Source organism: Orcinus orca, chromosome 11 (assembly GCF_937001465.1).
Source record: "Orcinus orca chromosome 11, mOrcOrc1.1, whole genome shotgun sequence".
Classification (NCBI taxonomy): Eukaryota; Metazoa; Chordata; class Mammalia; order Artiodactyla; family Delphinidae; genus Orcinus; species Orcinus orca.
The window spans coordinates 3,808,911-3,835,922 of NC_064569.1; the positions used below are offsets into that span (position 1 = coordinate 3,808,911).

The 27,012-nt window shown below is 55.1% G+C and overlaps 1 protein-coding gene across 1 annotated transcript in view; it reads left to right on the plus strand.

Annotated features, from left to right (window-relative positions):
- TSPAN9 (tetraspanin 9) overlaps positions 1–27,012 on the plus strand; it is a 183,981-nt gene that overhangs the window by 48,809 nt on the left and 108,160 nt on the right. The gene's annotated exons all lie outside the window — the stretch shown is intronic.

Here is a 27,012-nt window from a genome sequence, read left to right on the forward strand (position 1 = left end):
CAGCCGCACGCCGAGGACCGTGTCTTGGGCTCCAGCATCCTGCTCGGCATGACCTCTCCGGGCCCCCGGCGCCAGCTGCAGCCTCCCTGTTGTGCTCCTGGCAGCGGCTTGCTGGGGTGGGTGGCGCTCGCCTCTCCACATTATGTCAGCTTCCAGCCAAGTACCCCTGGGGTCTGCTAAGGGAGGGCCTTGTATTAATTTTTTCCAGGGGAAGTAATTCCACCCCCTGTCACACGGATTTCTGCATTCAGTTCTCTAGGGGGCTTGATTTGCCCCTTGCTTCCCATCCCACCCCCTTGATGCTCTAGAGACAGGGCCGACTGGTTTCCTTGAACTGGGGCCCAGAGGAAGGCAGTGCTGGGAGTGGGGAGAGGGTGCAGCTGGGCATCAGGTTTCTGGGGCCTGGCTTCCCCCACTGCTGTGTGACGTGGGTTCGGCCCTCCCCCTCTCTGGGTACACCTGCCATCTGCAGCGGTGCGGGGGGCAGTGCCCGCCCTTCCCCCTCTGGAGTGCAGACTCTGTCCTGAGCGTGCGGGCTCCATAGAGTGAATTTCCTGTACTGCTGCTGCCCCGGGCCGCCCCTTCCACCTGGGGCGCGTGGGCTGGTGCGGCAGGAGCCTGGGAGGCTGGCACCCCTGTCAGGGTCGAGGAAGACCAGGCCCTGCCCCGGGGCGGAGGTGCAGGGCCGAGAAGGGAAGGCAGCTTTGATCCGTGGCTGGTTCCCACTCGGCGCCTCCTGCAGTCTCGGGGCTTAGAGGCAGGAGCCAGTCTAGGGGTGGATGGGCTGGAAGGCAGAGCCCGCGGCTTATAGCCTGTGCTGCGCTCCCGTGGGCCCCTCCTTGGGTTGGCCCCTCCTTGGGTTGGCCCCTCCTGGCTTCTCCTTTGGCTTTGCTCCGTCTGCCTCCTTCCCTTTGCTTTGCGTTGCCCTCGGCTGCTGGCCCTGGATCCACCAGCCCTGCAGGCCCTCAGCCCTCCCTGGGGCCTCTGCGCCCCTCCCCCGTGCACACGTGCATTTGGGCCCCGCCCTCCCCAGGGCCCATCGCCTCCTGTTGCCCCTTGGCATCTGCTCGGGTTTCAGCTCCACGAGTCCCTTTCTTGGGGGCTCAGGGCAGAGGAGGCTCGTCTGGTCCTTCCCTCCCTACGCTGGCAGTGGAGAGACTCTCGGGCCGTGTTGTTGTCAGGGATCCTTCCATCCAAGTCTTGGTTTCTGGCAGGTGTCTGGGCAGGAACCAGTTGTAATTAGATTTCCCTTCTCTGTTCACACCTTCCCTCCTCTGCTCAGCCATCCTGCTGAGGAGGGGCTTCCTCCCCGGGGGCCTGGCTTTGGTAGTGGGACAACCTGGGGACAGTGGGACTCTCTCTGGCCTGCCCCCCTTGACATCCTCGACAGGGTCTGCAGCCTCGGGGGCCCTGGCACAGCCCCAGGTGGATTTGCTCTCCATCTGCAGGGGGTGAACCTCCAGCCTCGCCGCCGACCCCCCGGGGCTCAGACCGTTCTGCCCACATCCCCCAGAAGCAAGGGGACAGTAGCTTCCAGCTGGTCCCGTGGGCATCTGCACCACCTGCCCCTTTTGGTTATCCGTTCCTGGGGAAGTGACTTGTTGGGCCACGGAAGGGCATCTCAGGGCAGTCACTGGACAGTCTAAGAGGGTTTAGGCTAGTGCTACTTAAAGTGCGGCCCGTGGGCCAGCGCTCATGACGACGAGGCGGGTACAGAAATGGAAAGTCGGCATTTAGCAATGTTCGCAGTGATTTGACTGGCCGTGACGCCTCAGGGTAGTGTGGTGTTTCCTAGGGAAGCGCGAGGTGAGTCTTGGATTCTCGTGGCTGGAAGCATGCAAACTCTTTGGGACTTTTCGTTGAAGCTGAAGGACTTGTCTCTTTGAACAGGGTGTCGGCCAGTTGGGACGCTGCTCGAATCTCCAGGCAGTTCACCCGGGGTGAAAGGCAGAATCGTCCCCCAGAGCAGGACCACCCGTGGGCCCAGGATGGACGGGAAATCAAAGGCCTGGCACTTGTCACCACCAAAGAGTCCCGAGAGGGAAACTTCGGGGGTTTCTTGGGAGAAGCTGCAGATTTAGACTTGGTATGGGAAGTTGAGAAAAGTTTGGGGTTTGATGATGACGACTCAAGGGAAGTTCAGGATTTCTGGGGGGAATTTGAACGAGGAAGGTTGTAGGCATGGGAAGTTAGCGGGTAGTGTGGGGTTTGCACTGGGAGGATGTGGGGATAGTTTGGGGTCGGGGTGGGTGAGAGGGAGGATGACCGCCTTGAGGTTTCATGGGTGACGACACAAGAAAATACTGGGTTCCTGGAAAGGACAGAGAGAGCAATGGGTTTAGTCGTGTGGGCCTGTGGAAGTTTGGAGGTGCTTCGTGGAAGAGCGGAAGAGAAATTTGGGGTTTTATTCAGGAGACAAGAAGGAAATTTGGATGTGTGTTGGTAAGGACTGAGGTAGTTTCAGGCTGGAGAAGGCCAAAGGGAAGCGCTGGGGGTGTCGGGCTTCATAGGAGAGGCCGGGGGGTTTGGGATGCTGTGCGGGAGGCCGAGGGGGGCCATGCGACTCCGTTGATGGGGGCCAAGGGGTCCTGGGTTCCTTGCCAAAGGCGACATCTGGGTTTTGTGTTACACAGGATGGCCCAGGCTTCCCCAGGCTCCGGCAGCTCGCAAGTATCCTGTGTCATGAGAAAGTTTTGAAACTCTCTCGACGTGTCCCCTGAAAACTTGCTCCTTGGTGCCAAAAGCTTCCCTGGCCCAGCCTCTCCAGCTCTCTCAACGCAAAGGCAGCCGTGCCCATGCCGAGGGGACTCACAGGGGGGCTTAGCTCAGAGCACCCGCCCTGGCCCTTTTCAAATGGCTTTCCCAGCCCACCCGGCCCTCCACCACGGCGGTGAGGATGCCCTGCCTGCCCAGGGAGGTGCTGTGCCTGTTCTGGTGTCTGTGCCAGTCTCCCCTTCTCCTGCCCCGTCTCGACTCCTTGGGGTCCCACACATCTTGGGAGACACAGGCCCCCGTCTGAAGGTGTCAGTCTGAGTTGGGGGCCCACCCTTCACACGCCCCTCTTCCTCTCCAGCCTGGCCCAGGCCTGCTCTGCGGACCTTACAGGGCAGCTCTCGGAGGGACAGCCCTGCACGTGAACAAGCCACCTGCGCAGCAGCTCGGACCCAGGGGCCCCGCCCCTGCTGCTCCGCGGGGCTTGTGACAGTCAGCCCCTTGGGGGACTCATGGCCTCTCTCCTTGGGACCAGCGGTTCCCCCCGTATTTCCCACCACGCCTGACGCCCACTTTCTCCATCTGGCCCTTGCTCTGGCCCTGGCCACGTGGCTGGCAGGTGAATAGCAAGATGCGGTGTCAGAGGTCATGCTAAGTGCTTAACGCGGGTGGCTGCTTCCAGGATCCCGTCATAGACGTGCTTCGCGGATGAGGGCGTGCCCGACGGCACACGCATCCTGGAGGCTGAGGGCTGGTGACCGCTCCGCCCCCTGCCCCTGGGTTGACACTGTTCCGCCGCGTGCCCTTCTCGGGAGCCTGCCACCTGCTGCTCTGTCCCTTGCCCACCCTTTCATGGAGCATCCCACCCGCCCTCCCGCCCACACCGTCCTCTCCTCTTAACAACTGAGTTTCCCTTCTTCTCTGACAGGGGTCCCGACCCCCCGTTTCTTGGAAGCCAGGTGGGGTTCAGGTTGGGCTCCTCTGGGTGGGCTGGCCCCCTCCCCCACTTCTCCCTTCCCCCCTTCCCTGGGCAGGGCTGAGTGGGTCCCCAGGCTGGTCCTTGCGTAGGAGAGGGCTGCAGGGTGAGAGGTGATATATACGTGTAAGGCGATGATTATTTGTTTGACAGGGACAGCTGCCTGCAGTAAAGAATGTAATCTAGTAATCCTTTTGTGTGAATCAGACCCCATGCTCAGCACGGTGCCTCAAACAGCAGGAGCCTGTTTCGCCTCCCTCCCCCTCCCTCCCCTCCCCCCACCCCTGCACACTTGCTGGCACTCCTGCACCCGTGTGCCCTACGCACACACCAACACCCTTTTTCTTTTGGTTTTTTTGGGTTGTTGTAAACATCTTATGTAACCATAGTGTACTGTGGAAACCGAGAAATTCAGATTGGTATGGTGTTATTAACTCAGCTGCAGGCTTTCTTTGGATTTTCCCACTAGCGTCCTTTTTCTGTTCCAAGCTCCCACCTTGCATTTAGTTGTCCTGTCTCTTTAGGTTCCTCCAACCTGTGAAGATTCCCTGGTTTTTCTTTGCCTTTTGTGGCCTTGACGGTGCTGAGGAGGACAAATCAGTCACTTTGTAGGATGCCAGCATTTCTTTGTGATTGGGGTGAAGTTATGCATTTTTGGCAAGGATGCCACAGATATGGTGCTGCGTCCTCGGCGCTTGTGTCACGGGGTAAATGGCATCAGTATGTCAGCCTCAGTGCTTGGAGAAGGTGATGCTGGCCGGGTATCTCCTCTATGAAGTTACTCTTTTTCTCTTGGTAATGAATAGATGTCTTGTGGGGGGGGGTACTCTGAGACTATACAAATATCCTGTTTTCCTTCAAACTTTTTTTTCTTTTTAAAATAAATTTATTTATTTTTTTGGCTGCGTTGGGTCTTCGCTGCTGTGCGCGGGCTTTCTCTAGTTGCGGTGAACGGGGGCTACTCTTCGTTGCGGTGTACGCGGTGGTTTCTCTTTGTTGCAGAGCACAGGCTCTAGGCGTGCAGGCTGCAGTAGTTGTGGCTCGCGGGCTCAAGAGCGCAGGCTCAGTAGTTGTGGCGCACGGGCTTAGTGGCTCCGCGGCATGTGGGATCTTCCTGGACCAGGGCTCGAACCCGTGTTCCCTGAATTGGCAGGCGGATTCTTAACCACTGCGCCACCAGGGAAGTCCCCCTCAAACATTTACTCACTAATTTTAGCATCCATCAGTGGTTCTTTCCTGCAGTAGTTATTATTGTGGTGTTTGGCTAATGGTCATTTTCTGTTTCCCTCATTTCCTCTACATTTGTTAATTGGAATTCTCTTGGAAGGAAGAGCTGGCCCTTCTCCTTCCTTCCTTCCTTCTTTCCTTCCTTTATTTGCTTACTTACTTAGTAATTTTTATCATTGGAGTCACAAATTTTATTTTATGAAATATATAATATATAATAAATGCATGGTATGTGTTATATAATAGAGGTCACGGATATGTATTCTATCCTGCGGATTAGAGTTATAATTTGACACCATTGTTTTGTTGCTGAAACTGCTCCTCTGGAAGCTCTTGCAGGTTGGCTCCTGTGCCCTTCTGCGAGGCCCTCCTCTTTGTTTTTTGAGCACTTTCTTCCTTTCCGGCACCACAAGATACTCCAGACTCATGTTATATTTTTCCTGTCTCAGCCCTGGAATCAATCACTTGTCTCAGGAGCTCTGGGTCCCTTGCTGGAGAATGGTGTTTAGAGACCAGGATCTAGGCACTGAGTGTGTTTGTTGCTAGTGGAGTATCACTGCTTCTAAGTCCTTAGAGCATAGCTGGGAAATCTATGTACCTACATAGCTAGGTTTATTTGTGTCTGATTTTAAAAATCATGAGTTTGTATGGATTTTCATTTGCTTTTAACTTGGCAGTTTGGGGGCTGGAAGGAACCTGGGGAATCACATCCAAATTCTCCCCTCGAGGACAGAGTCTTTGAGAGGGTTGGCATTCCCGCTGAGATGACCTGCCCAGTCAGAGGTGGATTTGGGGTTAGAACTCAAGACTGTTAAGTAATGTCTCCAGGTAATGTCTCTCCACTGCGACAAGCATCTCTGTTGATTAGCGCCTCCCCCCAAATGCGTGTCTACCCTAACCTGTGAACGTGACCTTGTTCAGAAATAGGGTCTTTGCACGTGTAATCGTGTTACGATGAGGTCATATTGGATTAGGGTGAGCCCCAATCTGATGATGATATCCTTATAAGAAGGATAAGAAAGAAGGATAAGAAGAGGGAAATTTGGATATAGAAATATAGGGAGAGCACCACGTGACAACGGGATAGGAGTGAGGCTGCCACGCGCTCAGGAGCTGAGGGCTGCCCGCAGCCGCTGGAACCATGCAGGGGCACGGAAGGATGCTCCCCAGAGCCCTCAGAGGGATCACAGCCCTGCTCGTGCCTTGATTCAGACTTCCAGCCTCCAGGACGTGAGTCGATACACATCTGATGTTTGAAGCCCCCAGTTCGTGGTGCTTGGTTGTACCAGCCTCGGGCACTCATGCAGTGGCATTTCCGGTGGGTGTTGCTTTCCAGCCTCTGCTGAGATGTGGATGGCTCCTTGCTTGGTCCTCCTCTCCCACCCCTGGGTGGCCCCTGTCACCCAGGTAAAAAGCGCAGGTTTCATCAGCACGTCAGCCACAGTCAGGGCGCCCTCTTCAGTGAAGTTTGTGTTTTGGCTACATTAAGACCCAAAGCGTTTGGATTTTGAACAATATCTGGTGATGGTACTTGTCCTTTCCCCCTGTACCCAGAGCATTTATGTTACAAGGAGAGTCTGACTGTCAAATTGTGTTTCTTAGCGTCTAATTTGACCTAAAGTCTGTCTTGTCTTCCTTTGCTTCCTCATGTAGCTCAAGGTCGCGTCCCGGGAAATGTTCCTCCTTGTTTCCTCACGTCAAGTTCATCCCGAAGGCGCCTTTACTCCCCGTCCCCGGCGTGGGCGCAGTGCACGGCAGTGGCCCTGGGCTGCCGGGGCGGATGGCGTGTGTGTTCACTGCGTGGACAGCAAGGACCTGCAGGACGGACCCCGCTCACACTGGGCTCAGCAACCCCTGTCTCTTGCTTGAGGTCACACCCGTCTTTCAGTCGTGCCGTGTCCCTCCTAACCGTGCCCTTGCCCTGGGGCCGTCACCTGGCAGTGTCTCATTCGGGAACTTACCTTTTTACGTGAACTTCTTTTGACTCACTGATCTTGACTGAGAGCGTACGCAGCCGGAAGGTGCCCGACTCGGGTTTGTCTTGGATTTGCTCCTTCTTTACATCTGGGGGTAGGGGAACTCCCATCTCAACACATCTTGCTGAGGTTGGGGCTGAAGATTCCCCACTGCTTATGGGGAAACTGAGTCCCGGGAAAAGAGAACCACGCCCACCACCCCGCAGCCCCAGGGCACGTGTATAGCGAGGTTAGGAAGGGTAGGGACCAGGTGTCTTTAGCTTCCCATCTGTCCTCTCTGCCAAGATCATCCTGTCCTGCTCTTTCCTCATTGTTGTGTCCAGATGGCTGGGGGGAGGCATGGCTGGCACCAGCCAAAGTGATGTACGACCACATGGGGCTCAGAGCAGAGAGGGCTCGGACATTAGGGGTGTCAGGCTGGGCAATCGGAAATTAAAGGCCTGGTGCTACGGCCAGCAACACCTCCCCATGGTGCAATGTTCTGAAGTCACCTGCGGTAGGTGTCATCCACACTGGCACAAGGGGAAGGAAGGCCTCTTGGCAGACTGGAGAGACAGATGGGCCGCAGGCACCAGGCCTGGCCCCGCAGGCGAGCTGCAGGCCCTCGGGGCTTAGCGTGAGCTTCTGTTATCAAGCTCCTGCTGGCATGGGCACGAGAAACTTTCTCTACTTAGAAGCTGTGCCCCCGGGCAGGACAGTTCCCCTGCTTGGGTCTCAGTCTCTTCATCTGTAACATGGGAACAGTGGACCAGATGATCTTTGAGGTCTCTGCGCCCAGAGAGTGGTGACAGGGTTGGGGCTGATGCAGAGGGGCGGACACGGCCCAGGATAGAGGAGGACAGCTCCTCCCCACCCGAAGTCTCAGCCCTCAGAGCTGAGCTGGCCCGGCAGTCAGGAGGACTTCTTGGAGGAAGTGGCCTCTGAAAAGGCAGAAAAGAGGACTTTTCTCTCTCTGTAGTCCCTGGACATTCTGTTTATCATTTCATCCACCCATCTGTCTTTCCTGCAGGTACTTATTGAGCACCTACTGTGTGCCAGGCTCTGTGCTAGTGCTCGGAATACAGCTGTGAACAAGGTGAGGCTATTGCTCTCAAGACCTGAGGTCTAACTGAGGAAGATAGTCATTAGACAAACAGTCACAGAAATAGTGACACTGGGAATAATTTCAGATGCCTCTATATGCCCTGCCTCTCTTCCTGACTTTACTTTTCTGTTCCCTCCACTCTCCTCCTTCCCCTTCCTTGTCCTGCTCTATGGCTTTCTTCATCTCTCCAAAGCCAAGACCTTCCAGAGATTCTGGGCTCTCTCAGGCCAGAAACTCAAGAAACCCTAGGTCTTGACCTTCATGCTTATGTGCCTGGGGACTTCCCTGGGGGAGGAGAGTGGCGGGGCCCCCTCCTCCTGCATCTGTTGCCATGGACCCCATAACCTCTGAAGGGTAATAGCTCATAGGCTTTGGAGTCAGACATCCTGGGTTTGTGTTCAGACTGTGACCCTTACAAACTCGCATGAGTTGCTTACCTTCTCTGAGCCTCAGCTTCCTCATCTGGAAAATCGGTTTACGAACCATTACCTTGCAGCAGTTTTGGGGGATCAAATGCAAGTATCTCGGTGGTACCTTGGGTATAGTAGGTGCTTGATTAAAACTAGCTTTTGCCCCTTCCTTCTCCTCCGTTTGGGTTTGCAGCCAGATATTTTTGAGTCTGGGGGTGGAAGCAGAGGGGCCCCAGTCCTCTGCAGGCCATTCTTCAGCTGAAGCTGCGCAGCAGGACGATGGCAGGAGGGTGCCTCTGCTCTGGGACAAGGTGCAGATCTTGAGCTAGGAAGGCCAGGAGTCCACCAGGGCCTGGAGAGAATGACAGGCGTCCCGTGCATCTCCCAAATGAAGCGTGGGTAACAGCTGCCTCTTGCCAGGTGCCGGGGCCAGGGAGACCCTTGCCGAGTTGGTGGGTCTGTTGCAACCCCATCCTGGTGGTGTCTCCAGCCGAAGCAGTGGGAAACGGCCCCTCTCCCTCTAGGCTTGCCCTCCCTCGCGCTCCCTGTTTCCTTCAGGTTCAGTCTGAGCCAGCTGGGCCTGTTCTGCCCGGGACGGGAGAACATCTTCTAGAGCAGTGCTTTGCCCAGGGTGCACTCACCGGCTACACGCGGCTGCTGAGCATTTGAAATGCGGCTGGTGCACCCGAGGAACTGAATTTTTACATTTATTTAGTTTTAAGTAGCTGAAATTTAAATTCAAGTGGCCACCATGTTGGACAGGACGGTGCTACACCGACAGTTTCCACTTGCAGTGTTGCCCCCCCCGGGGGGTCGCCTTTGGTGTGTGAGGTGTGCTGTGGGTGGTGATGTGCTCTTGGTAAGAAGCTCCCGAGCTGTGTGGGTGGTCTACACGTGTGGGGGGCACAGCTTGGCAGGTGAAGGGTGGCCCTTGGGAGTCTGATGTGGACACCTGTGGAGATGGAGTCGTAGGGTCTGAAGGGGGGCTTGGAGGGGCAACATCTCAAAGGCCCCATTTATCTGGGAGACACAGCAGGACTAGGGAAGGTATTCTGAGCAGCTGTTCTCTTGAGAGGAAAGGGACGAAGGAGATACCTCCCAGGGTTATTGGGCAAAGGGCTGAGTGGGTTTCGTAGGAGCTGGAGGAGACCCATAGACCAGCAAGTCTAGCTTGCTCCTTTCGCCCATGTGGAAAGTGAGGCCCAGCATATATCAGGTGCCTATGATGGGCCACGATATGGTTCCTTTCCATCTAAGGACTACCCTACAGAGTAGATAGTATCATACTCATTTTGCAGACAGACGACCAGGAATCAGAGTCACGAAGGTTTTTGGTGGAACCGAGATGGACCCCAAGTCTGTCAGGAGTCACATGCTTCGTTTATGACAGAACCCCCGTCCACTGATCGTCAGACCAGCCCTCCGTGCCCCGGGTCATCGTGTCGCCCTCCCGCGTGCTGGGTGGGGTAGGACCCGGGCGTCTTCCTGCGGCACAGTGGCCTGTGGGGTAGCCAGTGGAGGTGGGGCCTCATGTCCCACGCGGGTGGGGCGTGCGGTAGGTTTGTAGGAAGCACGGCTGGGGCAGCGTGGGCCGCCTGACCCAGGGCCCCGGGTGTGCGACCCCACTGCTGAGCAGCTCTGCTCCTGGGGGATCTGGGGACAGCTACCCACCTGGATGGTGGGGGAGGGTTCACGGTGGGAGGGGGCCGAAGGCCCTCGTTCTGCTCCTGGACGAGGCCCGTCTCTCTCCTCGCTCTCCAGCTCCGGCTGGACTCTGCCCAGGCGGGGGGGAGGGCCCTCCCTCTGTCCAGCTGCTGTTCCCCCCCTGCCCCCCGCACTGCTGCAGCTGCTTCAGCTCCATCAATCTTATCCAGGGCTGGGGGCAGAGGGGGCCTCTTGGGCGTGTCCGGCCGAGGCGACTCTGCCCCTGCCTCTGAGCAGTGTCTCCAGCTGCTGAGGGAGGGACGGAGGGACCTGGGAGGGTATCCCCCCCCTCCCCGCCCACTCCACTCCACTCCTGGGTAAGCTGCGGGCTGTGGGTGGCTCAGCTTTCGTCCCTCCAGCAGGGCTGCTCTTTAATTGAAAAGAACAGGAAAAGTTAATTCTCGCTTCACGCCCATGGGGACTCGAGCCTTCCTAGCTCTCCTGCTGTGCTCAGCACTGCTTACTTTGCTGTCCTTTTCATGAATGAATCAGTGAACGACCCCCATCACCTCCAGGACGGGGAGATGGGTGCACGCCTGAGGTGAAGGGGGCAGGTCTCCTTCCTTCTGGCCTGACGGTTTGATGTTGGTGGGACTCTGTGTTTGGGGTGTGTGAGCCATCAAGAAACAAGTGTGCTTTGTCCTCCAAGTGTGGGCAGGAGGAGGAGAGGTGTCCTTCCTGACATCAGCACCTCCTGCAGCAGCCAAACACGTGCCTGGCCTTGGTCTCTCTCTTTTTTTTTTTGCGGTACGCGGGCCTCTCATTGTTGTGGCCTTTCCCGTTGTGGAGCACAGGCTCCGGACGTGCAGGCTCAGCGGCCATGGCTCACAGGCCCAACCGCCCCGCGGCATGTGGGATCTTCCCGGACCGGGGCACGAACCCGTGTCCCCTGCATCAGCAGGCGGACTCTCACCGGTGCGCCACCGGGGAAGCCCTCTCTTTTTTATGAAATTTAGCTGAGTCCCTAATACCCTAATATAGGTCTAATACCCTGCCTTCTTCAGGAGCTAAAGGCAGCGGTGAAAAGCAGAATTAGTACTCTTTCTTGGGCAGACCTCAGTTTGCCAACCTACAGAATGGGGAGAAGAATTGCCACCCTGTTTCATTCCAACAGGTAACAGCATCTTGGCATAAAACGATTTGAGCTCTTTGGAAAAAAGGCTCTAGAGAGAGTCACTTATTTTGTTTTGATTTCTTACCTTCATCTGGTCCCAGCACAGGACCGAACGGGTGTTAGCCAAGTAATATGCGTCAGTGATTCTAGACCTGGCCTTGAGTTAGAGACATCTGGGGACCTTTTGAATAATTCAGACTCCTGGGCCCCCAGCCCAGAGCTTCTGGGTCTGACACTCGTCAGTGGGGCAGGAATCTGTATGTTGACAAGCTTTCCAGATGATCTCAATGCAAAGTGAGGTTTGGGAAGGTCCAACTCTTCCGCCTTTGGGGAGAAGTCTGGTGAACAGATATTCCCAGTGCTTCCTTCCGAAGCGGGCCTGACTTTCAGGACACTTCTTCATGCGTCCATTCACGGAGCCATCCACTCGGCCCGCCGACACTGCCCCAGGGTCTGCCGGGTGCCAGAGGCTCTGGGCAGAGAGATGCAGCAGAATCCCATGGAGCTCCCTTAGTCTGGTTGGGTTCTTGGCCAGAGTTAGAGGCTTACCCACCCTTCCTGCACCTATTGAACAGGAAGGGACCTCGGTCGCCCCTGTTCTGAGGCCCCCAGGGACCAAGGGGCTTGACTGAGGCCTCCCAGTGAGCTCGCTTACACGCTGGTTGTTGAAGGTGGCGTCTGGAGTGGGCCAGGTTTCCTTTAGGAGAAACTGCATCGTGCAGCCCCAGGTGGACTGTGGTCTCTCTGGACCCTGGAGATGCATGCAGACGAGGCGTCGGGCTTGGTTCCAGCCACGCGCCGAGGGTCCATCTCCAGGACTCCCAGGTTCTTGCCTGTAGTACCCACCTACTGCAGGTTCTTAGACCTAGAGGGGCCGTGTGCTTGGTCCATGCCAGGGGCTCAGGAGATGCTGGGGTTTCTTCTCCACCATTTTATTTGGTCTCTTGAGTGAGGACACTGTATTTTTTTGGCCTCAGTTTTCTGAGCCCTCCTTCCAGCGGGAGGGGTGGCCTGGAGCAAGTTTCCACTGCAGGGCGGGGTTCAGGGTGCCAAGTTCAGGCACTGCAGGGGAGCACCTGCCACCCCTTCCTCGCCCTGGGCCTGGCCCTGCCCAGGGGAGTCCAGCCCCCGGCCCGGGCCTTTGAACCCAATACTCCCTGCACAGGCCCGTGCAAATTGCTGGAGCGCTCGGTGCCTCGTTTCTCAGGAAGGCTCCTGCATCCAAGCCTTTGTCCTTCCGCTCACATTAAACTCGGTCAACATTTTTTCCCAATGAAGTTCTTCCTGCCTGTGCACAGTCTCAGTCTCCAGTCGGCTCCTCTGGCCAGGGACACAGTTGGATTGCAATTGCTAGCATTTCCTGGAGCTCAGGTCCCCGAGGAGCTATAAGCGTCCAGGAGTGTTTCTGGCCCCTCTCGGCGTGGCCCGCGTTTCCCTCCGGGACGCCCTCAGCTGGCGTTGCCTATGTCCCTGGTCTCTGCTGCCAGTTGGAGTTTCTGAAACGGATTTGCTGATTACAGGCGCTGGGGGCCCCCTCTGTACGTCATGGGCTCGGAGCCAAGGAGGGTGGATTTGGGTAACGGCTGGGCTGCATTCCTCCCATTCTTTTCTCACAGGAAAAAGTGCCTGGAAATAACCCTGTGGGGGATTGCTTACAGAAGGGGCGGGCCGCCTGCCACCAGCCTCGCATTTGGTCCTCCGGGCCTCTCCAGTCCATCCTCACCACCTCCCCTCCGGGCAGATGCCACCAGCTGGGCAGGCACCAGGGTTGCCAGTGCCCGTCCGTGGGCTCAATGACCTGACCAGCTGGCTGCCCTTTTCCCACCCTCGCTTGTCGGGACTGTGGCCCCATCCCTGGGGACTTGCCCTGCCAACCCCAGGTGCTGGACAGAATAGGGCGGCAGTGAGGGAAGTCTCCTTCCGCCCCTCCCTCCTCCCCTCCCTCCTCCCTTCCTTCCTTCTTTCCTTTCCTTTTTTTTTTCTTTTTTTTAATTTAAATGAAGCCAGTCTCAGGAATTGAGAAGTAGAAGCCCGACAGTCGAGTTTCAGTGAATTTCCCTGCACGTGGGGCGCCCTGCTGGATGTGGGTGTGATTTGGGGCCCGGCTCAGCTGAGGAGGCTCTTTCCTTCTCCCGGCTCTCAGTCCCATGGGGAATTCAGAGCAGGAAATCTCTCCCTGGGGAGTGTGATCGTTTGGACCGTGCATGTAAGGAAATGTCTCTGTTTTCCGAGGCCCCGGCTCTCTGTCACAGTTAACAAACAATGAAGCAGCTGCCACTCCAGCCCGCAGCACCCGCCCCCCGGGCCACTGTGGGGTCAGCTCTTCTGGTGTCCACGCGGCTGGACCCTCAGCCCTGCCCTCGCCTGGCGGCTCCCCGGGGTGTCTGGCCTGTTGCCATGTTAGCCCCACCTTCTAGAAGGTGCTTGGGTGTCTCCCATCCTCTGACAAGCAGCCCCCTCCCTAGACCTGGTTCCTGAGTCTCCAGAGAGGGACACGATGAAATGTGTATTGGAAAGAAAAGAGCGACTGACGGACAGGTCGCTGGCGTGGCCACGTCCCGCCTGGAGGCCCCAGGGCTTCTCCTTTCCTCATGTGGCATCAGAGACAGACCCTGAAGCCACTGACCAGATGACAGAGCAGCAGAGGGCCAGCCACACAAAGGGCGGGCCCCGAGGTGTCTCCTGGGCCAGGAGAGCTGAACTCCCCTTTACAGTGCGTAGGGGGGGTCGGGGGGAGCCTCCTTTGAAGCCCCCAGCTATGCGCACCTGGACCTGGTACCTGACCCCCCACCGAGGGACTCGCGTGCAAAGGAGCCGTGCCTGCCTGACCTCATCGCTGTCTGGTTGAGTTGCATGCACTTAATTTGGGGACAGGGCCGGGCTGGGTATTAAAAAAATACTTACGGAAATAATGCTTTGCAGGAAGAAAGAGTATGAATCAAAGGAATAGCGAAAAAAAGGGCCTCACAGACCCGCCACCACGACAAATCAACTTTCCATTTTCCACGATGCCCTCAGTCTGTACTTCCTTGCAAACATAATTTTTACGTGGTTATAGTCATAATGCAGGTAGACTTTTTTTTTTTTTTTTTTTTTTTTTTTTTGCAGTACGTGGGCCTCTCACTGTTGTGGCCTCTCCCGTTGCGGGGCACAGGCTCTGGACGCACAGGCTCAGCGGCCATGGCTCACGGGCCCAGCCGCTCCGCGGCATGTGGGATCTTCCCGGACCAGGGCACGAACCCATGTCCCCTGCATCGGCAGGCGGACTCTCAACCACTGCACCACCAGGGAAGCCCCTGCAGGTAGACTTTTGCATTCTGTTTGCTTTAATATTCTCCCACAAGCTACATAATCATCACAATTAGACTTTTAAATGGCTACATAGTAGTCATTGAGTTTTTATCAATTTTTCCATTGTTGGAAATTTAGTTTGTTCAGGTTTTAACAGATCTAAATAATAATGCATTAATACTACTTCTAAATAAAACTGCATAGGTATATTAATACTGTATGTGTGTCTATGTGTGTGTGTGTCTGTCCTTCCTTTCTCTCTGTCTTTCTTCTCTCTGTCTCTCCTTTCCTTCTCCCTTTCTTTCTCCGCCTTTTGTATTATTTCTCAGGACGAGTCGCGCAGCCAGGCACTCTTTCCTAGAGTAATGGGGGAGCTCGTTCTGGGTTGTGAAGTGCCGACCCGAAGTCAGGTGCCCGAGGGCAGCCACAGGACTCAGATCTTTGTCTAAGTGTGTGGCCTTGGGCAGTGAGTTAGGAGGCAGAGTCCCTGTTTTAAAGGCTTGTTGTTGGAGCCACTGGCCAGGGTGCCTAGGTTTCCACTGTGTATGTTTAACTGTTTGAGCGATCCGTAAGGGCACTGCCTCACCTGACCCCATTCACAGCAAGAGAAGTAGATCCAGGGCTCACCCTCAGGGAGCTCATGGTCTGAAGCGAGCACAGTGCACCTTCGATTACGTCAACCGAACTGGACACAGAGCTGCAGACTCAGGTGCGTGAGACAGGCCACGCCCCGTTTGAGATGCACCTGCTGTGCAGGGCCTGCCGACTGCTGCCACACCAGAAATAGCCTGGTATTGCTGGAGCCTCCGTTCTCCTGATTTGGGGGTTAAACCTCCTGAGCTTTATCTGTTGGCAACTAGTTAAAAATATTTAAAACATGATGCAGACGGAACGGAATGTATCTGCGGTTAGGGTGCTGGTTTGTGGCCCCTGCTTTCTGTGTTGTGTCTGGGCCATTTGTTACACTGGGCACCTTGCAGGGGTACCAGGAGCATAAAGCTATAACATGACCACAAATCATGGGGAGGGCAGCAACTTGCACACAGAACACAACACAGGAAGCATCTTGTGATCGGTGACATGCGTGAGACAGAGACACGCTGTTCTGAACGTGCCCGGCGGGGACGACAGTCCTGTCCTGAGGGGGTAGGCGGTCGTCCTGAGGAGGCCGCTCCTGGGGTTAGAACTAACCGAGCTGTCTTGAAGGACGTATTCTCTGTACACTGTCTGGTGTGTGATGAGACGGAGATGTCTGTCTGTCTGTCTGTCTGTCTTGAGCAAGAGACCACATCTTCACTTCCAGGCCCCTGGTCGGCCGCAGAGTGGGCACTGGGGATCGGACCAGGTGGATTCTGGGGGACCCCCCGCCCCTGCATTTCCCAGCTGGGCAGGGAGGACTTGTCAGTGGGTGTTCTCTGCAGGCAGATTGCTGGCCCCAGCCCCGCTGAGAGCCTCAGGGACCACAGAGGGGGCTCTGCGTGAGGTGCTTTGAACTCCTCAGGAAGGAGAAGGGCTTGAAGACGCTGCATCGTCCCTGCTTTCCCCAGATGACAGCCCTGACGTACGAGCCTAGTGATACTTAAGAAATACGACTTGCTGGGGAAATAAACACCCTGTGTTATTCATCATTTATTGAAAAAACAAAGCTTCCCTCAGCTGGGAGGTTTCAGATCACTGACAGTGTCAGGTCCAGTTTTCCTGTATTAATAGCAGGTCGGTGTCCTTCCCACTGTGTCGGGAGCTCTCGATGTGTCTGGGTGCTCCTCTGTCGGGGGTGACCCCCAGGAGGACGAGAGTCAGGCTGTGGAGTTGGTGGCTGGGCCCAGAGCCTGCTGTGGACCCAGTGCTTGGCACTGTGCCGGGACTCTGCACCCTCTCACATGATGCCCCCCAGGACGGGGTCGGGGACAGTGGTCAGGAATGGGTGCTGATGGAGATGCCCGCCATCTCCGGAGAGGACAGACTCCTGGAGTTTGGAATCGGGGTGAGATGGGCTTTGCTTCTAAGAGTCCCGTGGAATCCAGGGACCAAGAGCATGACGGGGACGTGACTGTGGGTCAGCAGAGGAGCGAGGGCTGGACCAGCTGGGAGAGCTTTCTGGAGCCCCAGTTGAGGGGGGGTGTAGCTGATTGATGGGTTCCAGGGGATGGGTTCCAGGACCCCCAGGGATACCAAAATCTGCAGATGCTCGAGTCCCTCATACAGAATGGCGTAGTATTTGCATATAACCTATGCACATCTTCCCGTATACTTTTTTTTCCCACATACTTTAAATCAGCTCTAGGTTACTTATAATGCTTGATACAATGTCAATGTTATGTAAATCATTGCCGGCGTACGGCAAATTCAAGTTTTGCTTTTTGGAACTTTCTGGAGTTCTTTCTTGAATATTTTTGGCTCGCAGTTGACTGAATCCTGCAGATACTGAAGGCCGATGGTGTTGATAAAGGCTATACGCTGCAGTATTGGTGCGAGTTCTCCCCACTGAGCCTCACAGCAAGCAGGTGAGGGAGGGGAGAGCAGGGTTATTTCCACTCAATTCACATCAGTGTGGTATAGTTTAAGAATGTGGGTTTTGAAGCTGGTCGACTAGTTTTCTGACCTTGATTAACGATTTAACCTTTGGACCTCCGTTTCTCCATCTGTGAAATGAGGAGACTAATACTTCCCTCATAGGGTGCTTTGTAGAGGCTAAACACCTAAACTCGTCCCTGGCACAGAGTAGACTCTGAATAACTAATAGTAGTTGCAGATGTCATTGGTGTGGACCAAGAAGTGGAGGCCTGGAGAGGTCTTGTCTTCTCAAGGTTGCAGAGCTGGTGAGGGAGCAGCCAGGACTTGAACCAAGCTCTTCCGACCTCTTATGCCGTGTCCTCCGGTTCTCTGAGTCCCCGGCCCTTCCTTCCCCATCCCTGACGAGATGGAGGCTTGGTAGACGTCGGCAGGCAGGCCCCGCGCCGTCCAGGCTGCCTTGATGCCTGAATTGTAAGTTACGGGCTGTGTCCCTGCTTGGCTCTGATTATAGGGTGCTGACAGAGCAGCGCACTCGGATGAAAACGAACAGAAACGTACCGGGGCTTTTGTTCACCAAGCAACTCCATTGTGTCTCTCTCCCCTTCCCCTCCCCTCCCTTTACCTCCTAAAAAAATAAAAGAAATGGAAAAGATGAAGGGCTGTCAGCACCGGATCACAACACGGGCTCCAGGAGTTGGCGGCTTTTCAGTGCCTGCAGAGAGTCCCCTCAACTTCTCGCTTTCCTGAGTTTAATTAAGATAAATCTGAGAGCGCCCCTAGAAGCAGGAGCTTCCCAGTTCTGGCTCCCCTTGGGTCTTTCCTTCGGCTCTCTTTGAACCCTCCTCCCCCATCCTGTGAATGCCTCATTCAAGGGCTAGTGAGGCGGGCCCCAGCCGTCCTCTGGCCGTGGGTGAGCCCCCTTCCCCTAGCCCGGCTCAGGTGATGTCCCACCCCTGCCCCAGAACCTTCCGCAGCTCTGTCACCAGCTCAGGTCTGTGCTTCTGAGCATAGCGTGCAGGGCTGTCCGGAAGCTGACCTCAGCGTTACCTTTGCTGGGTGTCCCCGCTGCTCCTGGTACAAAGCACACGCTTCCACCGCTCTGCAGTTGGCTGTTTCCTGAGCAGGTCTGGAAATTACCTGCCTTTGGTCACGCAGTTCCTTTGGCTGGTAAAGCCCTCAGCCCCGTGGAATCAGGGCCATGTTTCAAGGATTAGCTGATGTGCCAACTCTTCTGGAAACGACCTCTTTCTCAGGAACATGCCCCTGTTTCACCTGGCACACAACAGACATGGAATGAATGTCGAACTCACTCATGGCCTCCGCAGGTCTCTTCCAGGGCCTCCTCGGAGCTTTGCTGTCTGTCCCCTTTTCCCACAAGCCGTGGAGCGTGTTTACTCCTTGACTGCACATGATCTAACTTCTTGGGCATTTTTCTTTTTAAGTTTAAAGTTTTCGTACTTTCCCCATCGTTGTTCAATTTACGAGTCCCGGAGGCTAGGACGGCAGGAGGGTTTGGTGGAACGAGCCCTAGACTTGGGGCAGGAGCCGTGTGTTCTGTTGCCCGCTCGGCCTCTGACCAGCTGGGATTCAGGGCAAGTAGCTCCCCTTCTCTGGGACCCAGTTCCCCATTTGTAAAACAAGGGGTTGGATTAGCCGGTCTCTGGGCTGTGGTGGGATTTTTTTTTTTTTTTTTTTTTTTTTGGCGGTACGCGGGCCTCTCACTGTTGTGGCCTCTCCCGTTGCGGAGCACAGGCTCTGGACGCGCAGGCTCAGCGGCCATGGCTCACGGGCCCAGCCGCTCCGCGGCATGTGGGATCTTCCCGGACCGGGGCACGAACCCGTGTCCCCTGCATCGGCAGGCGGACTCCCAACCACTGCACCACCAGGGAAGCCCGTGGTGGGATTTTTAAAGATACTTCTATTGAGATACAATTCACGTACCATAAAATTCTCCCGTTGTTTTGGACTGTGCTGTGGCCCTTCCAAGTTCTTATGTCAAAGTCCTAACCTCTTGGACCTCAAAATGTGACTGTATTTGGAAATAGGATCTTTAAAGAGGTAACTAAGTTTAAGGAGGTCATGAGCCAGTACAGTTGGCGTCCTTTGAAAGGCGATCGGGACACAGACACACACAGAGGAAGGACCATGTGAAGACAGGGAGAAGACGGCCATCTACAAGCCAAGGAGAGGGGCCTCAGAATGAACCCGAACCTGCCACCACCTTGGTCTTGGATTTCTAGGCTCCAGAATCAGAAGAAAACACATTTCTGTTGTTTAAGCCACCCAGCCTGTAGTACTTGGTTATTGCTGCACGAACAAAGTAATCCAACCGTTTCATGTACAGCTCAGTGGTTTAGTATGTTCACAGTTGTTTAACCATGACCACTATCTATTTTTGAGCATTTTATCACCCCCTAAAGAGTGCCCATTTCTCCCCAGCCCTTACTCCACCCCCAGCCCTGGGTGACCACTAATCGATGTTCTATCTCTATGGACTTGTCTATTCTGGACATTTCTTATAAGTGGGGTCTTTTGTGACTGGCTTCTTTTGCTTAGCATGATGGTTCAGGGTTCATCCACGTTGCAGCGTGTAGCGGTGCTCCATTCCTCTTTACTGCTCAACGAAGTTTCATGGTATGTGTATGCCACATTTCGTTTATTCATTCGTCACTTGATGGATATTTGCGTCATTCCATTTTTTTGGCTGTTATGAATAATGCCACAGTGAACATTTGTGTGCGAGCTCCTGTGAGGACATGTTATCATTTCTCGTGGTTATGTACCTTGGAGAGGAATTGCTGGGTCATGTGGTAACTCTAGGTCTAACATTTTTGCGGAACCACCATACTGTTATCCACAGTGGCTGCACCATTTTACATTCCCCCCAGCAGCACACAGAGGATTCTAGTTTCTCCACACCGTTGTCAACACTTGTTATTGTCTTTTTGTAGCCCTCCTAGTGGGTGTGAAATGGTATCTCATTGTGGTTTTGGTTTGCATTTCTCTGAGGACTAATAATGTTGAGCATCTGTTCATGTACTTATTTGCCATTTGTATAGAAATATCTATTAATATACTGTCTATTTGTAAAATGAGTTGTCTTTTAATTACTGAGTTGTAGGAGTCCTTTATATATATATCCCCTTATCAGATATATGATCTGCAAATATTTTCTCATATTCTAAGCGTTGTCTTTTCATTTTCATTTTCTGGGTGGTGTCATCTGCAGCATAAAAGTTTATAACACTGATGAAGCCCAGGTTATCTAATTGTTCTTGTATTACTTTTGCTTTTGGTGTCATATCTAAGAAACCATTGCCTAACCCAAGATTTACTCCTATGTTTTCTTCTAAGAGTTTTATGGTTTTAGCTCTTCCATGTATAGCCATGATGCCTTTTGAGTTAGCTTTTGTATGTGGTGTGAGGTAGGGGTCCAGCTTCATTGTGTGTGTGTGTGTGGGTTTGTGGATGTCCAGCACAGTTTGTTGAAATGGATGGGATCTTAAGGTTCATTTGGGGCAGCCTGCCATCTGGGGAGTGTGGAGACCGGCCCAGGGAAAATGCTCTGGGCACCAGCACCCACATGCAGCCTCCAGCCCCTGCTGGACAATCTTTTTTTTTTTTTTTGGCTGTGCTGTGTGGCATGCAGGATCCTAGTTCCCCGACCAGGGATTGAACCCGCGCCCCCTGCAGTGGAAGCACAGAGTCTTAACCACTGGACCTCCGGGAAAGTCCTGGACAGTCTTTTGTGTTGAGATTTTATCATTCTTTGTGTGTTTAACTTGCTCTTAACAACTTCCAGAATAGTGTTGTGCGCAGCTGGGTGCTAAATCATTGATTCTGTGATGGTGGAGGCTGGGGGCTGCCATCATAGCAAGGTTGTCCTTGCCTCATGAGACCCACTGGAACCAACAGCAGAGGAGTCATCAGCTTGCTTCTACCGGAGTCCAGGTGATGGGACCCTGGCAGGCCCGTCCTCAAGCTGGGAAGGAGATGACAGTGACAACTGAGACCAGAGGTGATGGATGTTTGGTGAAAAAAAGAAAGAGGGCATTTTCAGCTCTTTGGCTCCTTTAATCCAACTCTGCATTCAGGCCAGGCAAGGACCATTTTCTTCCCCCTCAACACTTGTTTCAGCAGCTCTTATAGGTCCCCCGGGTGGATTTAAGGGGAGTTAGTGAGACAAGTTGTGGTTATACCAGACTCTAGGCTATGTGTCCCCCTTTTCTCCCCAGGCCTCCTGGGCCAAGGCTCAAAGCTCCATCTCCCCCACCGTGAGAGTTGGGTCAGACGGCCAGGTACTGGGCAGCCTGCTGGGTGGAGGGCAGTGGGTCCCTCAGAGGGCTCAGGGCTTCTCCTTCCTCCCACTGTTGACAGACTGGGACGGGGAGGCGAATCTCTCCAGCAGACCCCCAACTCTCTTTCCCAGGCTCTTCCCATCCTCTTCCATGGTCCCTGCTGGGGTCACGCAGACCCCTCCCGGGCTCGTTTGTCCTGCTCACCTCGCGTCTGCAGCACGGCGAGCTGCCTGGTGCTACAGACAGTTGTTGGATGAGCAGATGGGTGAACGCGTGCTTTTCCACCTGGATCGCAAGCTATCCTCTCCCTCCTTCCCCATCGCCCTTTGGCGTCTCTGTTCAGAGTCCGGGTTGAAGATCTTGTCCATAAAGCCCTGCCACCCCTTCTTGCCCCCTTGTTGGATATGATGATCTCTTCCCTTCCGAGCCTTCCCTTCTTTATGTTTCTACCTCTGTTTTGCCACTTGCCACACTCTGTCCTGTGGTAAAATATTTGCGTGTACGTCTTCACCCCGGAAGTGGAACACAGGGCGTGGCGTGGGGCCGTGCTTTCTCATTCTGTATTTTCCCGCGTGTCCGCTCGTTCCCTCTCCGCCACACCCAGCGCGGGGCTTTGCAGAGTTTGCCACTCAACAGTCTGCTCAAGTCACAGTGTCTGGGCCTCGGGTTACTGGGGCTGGGCCTTGCCCCACAGGCTCCTGTCCTGCCTGCGGATTCATGCTGCCCCGAGGATTTTCCCGGGCCTCACATCCTGGAGGAGGAAGGATTTGCGAGAGACAGACGGCGGCATGCGTGCGTGAGTCGCGCCCGCCGTCCGTTGTGTGTAATTTACATATCTCTGTGTGGAGACCATCCGGGCGGCCGCATTACTGAGGTATTATACTTGACTCCTGGCAGGAAGAATTGGAGCAGATAACACATCAGTGATAATCCTTGCTCTGCCTTGGAGGATACAGAAAACCTCTGAGTGAGCTGCTGCCTTGGATGTTAGGAACTTACCTGCTGCTGCAGGCCTCCTCCCTCCCGTCCATGGGGCTGCCCTCTCTGTTCTCTCCTCTTTGTGGGAACCCCGCCTCCCCCCACAGTCCTCACCTGGAAGGTGGGGTGAGTGGGGCAAGAGGCCGCAGCAGGGATGGAGAAGCCCCTTGGGGCACTGAGCTGAGGAGGGCCTTAGGGACGCCGGGCTGGATGGGCACCTTGTCCCTAAGAGAGAAAAGGGAGGGAGGGAGCAATCTGACCATCGGCGCTGACGGGCTTTCTGTTTCCTAAGGGATGTCCTTTCACGTGGATTTCCAGGTTTGAGTCTCACAACAATCCTGGGAGCTGTTCTTAGCTCTGTCTTCAGGCCCAGGTCTGCAGAGAGAAGGGGTAGTGGCAGGGTCAGGCGGGCTCCCATGCCTGGGATGTCAGTTGGGTAGGAAGCCACACCGTTCCTTGCACACAGTGGGTGTTTCACGCATGTTTGTCCCATAGACAAATAGTGGGCACTCGGTAATGAAGAGTCGATTTGACACACAAGCAGAGTTTTCTGGATTTGGAACACAGCGATGCCTCAGGTCCCTGAAACGCTAGTATTCCGCGGTTCCCTTGCCTGGGGAGGGGGCCCTCGTCACCACGCGGCCTGGCCGTGGAGGGGTCGGATTAACCTCCGGGGTCAGCAGGCTTGCAGAGCTCAGGAAATGCCTCTCTGTGATCCGAATTTGGTCCAGAGACAGGTGGTGGAGCCCAGAGGAGGGGGAGTTCGCCGGCCGCTCCAGGGCCGGGGGAAGGGAGCCCCAGCCCAGCTGCCCTTCCTTCTGATGGACTGAAGGTCTTCAGGCCGGGTCCTCAGTGTGGTTAGATGTTGGCAGAGGAGCTGAACCCCGTGAGTTAAGTACTTGGCCCCCATCCCGTGGTTCACCCTCGGCTGGTGGGGAAGGAGAGCTGACCGTGGTGCGTTGGCTGGGGGTCCAGGTCCACCCGCCCTCTGTTCAGGGGACTTCCTTCAGGTGTAATTCCCTGGGCAGACCTGCCCTTCTGAGTCTCATCGTGGCCCCAGGAAGTGACTTCTTTTGAGCTGTGTTCCCCCTGCTCCCTTGGGTGCTGAGGGAGCCCAGAAACATTCCAAGCGCATCAGTTCCTGTGTCTGCAAAGCAGGGCGAGGGGCACAGAGCGGGTGCCCCCCCGTCCTGCGGAGGGAGACACCGAGGCCCTGGGGGGAGGGACCTGCAATGCTGTGGTTGTGCAGGCGGCGGAGGTGGGCAGGAGCCTCGGGCAGAAGCTCTCGAGGCTGCGGACCTTCGTGGATCTGTTCGTGTACTTGCGAGGTGCCCGGGAGATTGGCCACCGTGCAGAGGTTTTATTTATGAGGACGCCTCGAGTCCCCGTCCTGCTGCCTGCGTGAATCTGTGACCATCACTGGTGCTGTCCAGCTCCCGGGGGCGTCTTAAGTCTCCCAAGTGATCCGTGTTTGAAGGCAGCCTGATGCAGAGGACGGTCCTCAAGGAGGGGGTCAGCTCGGGGCTCAGACCGGGCTCGGCTTCTCCCAGGTGCGGGAGGGTCTCACGCCAGGAAGCGAAGGGCCGGGCTTGGGAGTCAGTGATGTCTGCACCTGTGTTACCCTCAGGACGCTCTGATTTGGTCACTTGTCTTACAGCAGATGCAGTCATTTGGCATTCATGCCTCCTCTCGATTAAAATGGTTGAAATAAGGATCTCACATGAGCAAGACACAGAATTTTAATAATATTCAAGTAGTGTTAAGTCTAATGTATATTGCCATTTTTTTCATTAACTTCAATTTAGTGGACATTTACATTTTAATTCGTAATATGCTTAGTTCTTGAAAGCCGTCACCCTGTCGTCTTTAAACAAATGCTGCATATTTTTTACTTTTCATTAATTTGAGAATGATTTCTTATTACTGATTAATGAGGTTTTTTTTACTAAGAATAGGATCAAAGCATCATACTGTCTAGAGCTGGAGGGTTCCTTAGAGATCGTCTCACAGCCTTCATTTTGGAGATGGAAAAACACTAGGTTATTACATGTGCTCGCACACGATCAGCGACTCCTTTTCCACGAGCAGCTTTGTCCTTCCAGTATGAAAGGGCTGCAGGGCTGCATAAGTGGAGAGAAATGGGAACATTCCTAACTTCTTACTGAAGTATAACTTACATATACAAAGAGGTAGCATTCAGAGGACCTTTATAAAGTGAGCAGAGCCCAGATCAAGAAACCGAACATTACTAGCCCTCCCGAGCCCCCTTTCTGCCCCTCCAGCCGCTACCCTGGTCGGTGTAACCGCTGTCCTGACATCTGATAGCACAGAATAGTTTTGAACTTGGCATCGCTGGGATCGTACAGTATGTGCTCCTTTGTGTCTGACTCCTTTTCATCAACGTTTTCCCTCCGGATTTTGGTTATTTTTAAGTCGTACTTCTATGCATCTTCTTTTCATCGAAACCCATTTCTATTGGTTTATAGCAAAGATCGGAACTGCTGGGACGTGGAATATGGGTAAATTCCAATTCTGTAGACGTGACCACTTTTCCAAAGTGGTGGTTTTGACCTTTGCTCCCAGCAGCGGTGTGTGAGGGTTCTGGAGGGCCCGTGTCTGTGCCAGCGTGTGCTGTTCTCTGTTGTTTTTGTTTTAGCCTTCTGGTGGGTGTGTAGTGGTATCTCACTGCAGCTTCTATTTGATTTCTCTGATGACCGGTGACACTGAGCCCTGGAAATGGGGTTTTGAGCACAGACTGGGGTTTTTAGCTCTTCCATCATCAAGGAAGTTACTCTCTGCCAGCCAAGGAGGACCCAGAGAGAAGAAGACACATTTCAGGGATGATAAGTAAACATAGAGCTCCAAGTTTAGAATAGAAACGGCTGCAAGCGCCTTGAGGCTAGGGCTGTGGCTTGTGTCCTTTGGCACCTGCCTCCCCTTTGGTGGTGAGGATAATGCTCGGTGAAGACTGGACGGCATAGACTCAAGGTTCAGCTGGAGAGGCACGATGGGGGGTGCTGCGGGGGTGTGGGTTACGGAGCCCAGGTTGGGCTGGATTCAAGATGTGTACAGGCCTCTCAGATGCGGCTCTTGCTCTGCCAGCTGCTGGCTAAGCGCTGTGAGCACAGCCCCCCGTGGTCCCTCTGCAAGCTTGGGATGGCAGGAGCTGGGAGCTGTGGGCGACAGATGTGGACCTTCACCTGGAATGCAGGGGCCAAGGCGGTGGGTCTCCTCCAGGGTCCTTGGCCGGCACAGGGGCTGGGAGTACCTTATACTGGACCTGCAGAGTCCCTGTCTGGGGCAGTGTGCTTGCTGGGCCCATCCTCTGGCTTCTTTGGGAGCTCTAGGCCTGATTCTGCAGGGTCAGGCTGTGGGCAGATGCCCTGCGAGGGAGTAAGGTCGGCATCGGCTGCAGGTCTTTGTTGATGAAGGCGCGGCCGGGGTGATTGCCGGTGTAGGGCCCTGGGCAGCCCCCGGGCTACAGGGGAAGAGCAGCCCCGGGGCAGCCATCTGTCAGAAATAATGCACCAGAACTTACTGTAGAAGCTCAGATGCCGCACACCTTTTAGCTCAGCTCCCTGCGAGGGGCCCTGCAACTGTCCTCAGCGAAAACTGTCCTCTCTTCTTTATCATCAGAAAAATCTCGTCTCTCTGCTACACCAACTCCTTTCACATGCTTCAAACCTTCTGGTTGATAAGGCCTTCGTGAACTTGCCTCTCTGGCCCCTCTTCTTTATGCCTCCTTCACTTCAAAACCAAGAGGGGGGCAGCACGCGTGTGTCCCCAGTGCATGCGCGCCAGGTGCTCTGGGGGCGCCAAGTGCTCGGGGGCGCTGGGTGGGCAAACCCCTGACCCCCCCCCCGAAGTTGCCCAGCGTGTAGCATGAAGAGCAGGGTGTGTGGACACTAGTAATGCGTGCAGGACCGGGTGTGAGAGTAACGAGAACTCGGGGGGGTCCCGGCAGAGGCGTGTACTCACTTCCTGCTTCTTCCCCACCCCCGCCCATCCCCCTGCCTCCCGGTCTCTTTCCGTCTGGGAAGCATTATTACTCACTCATGACGCCTGCATCCCGTCTCTCTGCGGACAGATGTCTCCAGAGAGGTTGGAGGGATCGGGGAAGAACAGGGTGTGGGTGGGGAGGATTGGGTGAATCTCAGCTCCTCTCCCAGGCCCCCCGTCCCTCGGGAAGCCAAGGCAACCTCCCCCCACCGCCCCCGCCGTCAGCAAAGCACCCGAGGAGCAAATGACTGGATGGGAGGTGGTGCGTGGCCACCCGCCCGCCCCCTCTCTGGCTGGCACCGGACTGGCGTGCGGATGTATAAGCTCAGGTTTGGACCTGACTCAGGAGGAAGGTAGGAGAAATTCAAGGGGGTGATCTCATGTGGCATTAAATGGAGCCAGGAACACGAGGGGTGGGTACCTGCGTCTTCCGTCATTCCCTCCTCGGCCCAGATCCGGTGACATACTCTCCACGGAGGCTAGTCAGCGGACGCTGGCTGCCCTGTCACCCACTCATGGGTCTCATGCCCGTTGGAGCATCGGACAGGGGCGCAGGCCCTTCACCCGCGCTGCGTTCTCTCTGTAAAGCGCTCTGCCCTCCCCATAGGGAGCAGAAGGCGCTCCGTCTGTTCCGGCGGTTTGGGATGGGCTGTCGGGAAGGTTTATTGGCCCTGGGGCTCTCTGAGGACGTGGTGGAGGCACGGGGAGGACTCAACTCCAGGGCGTCGG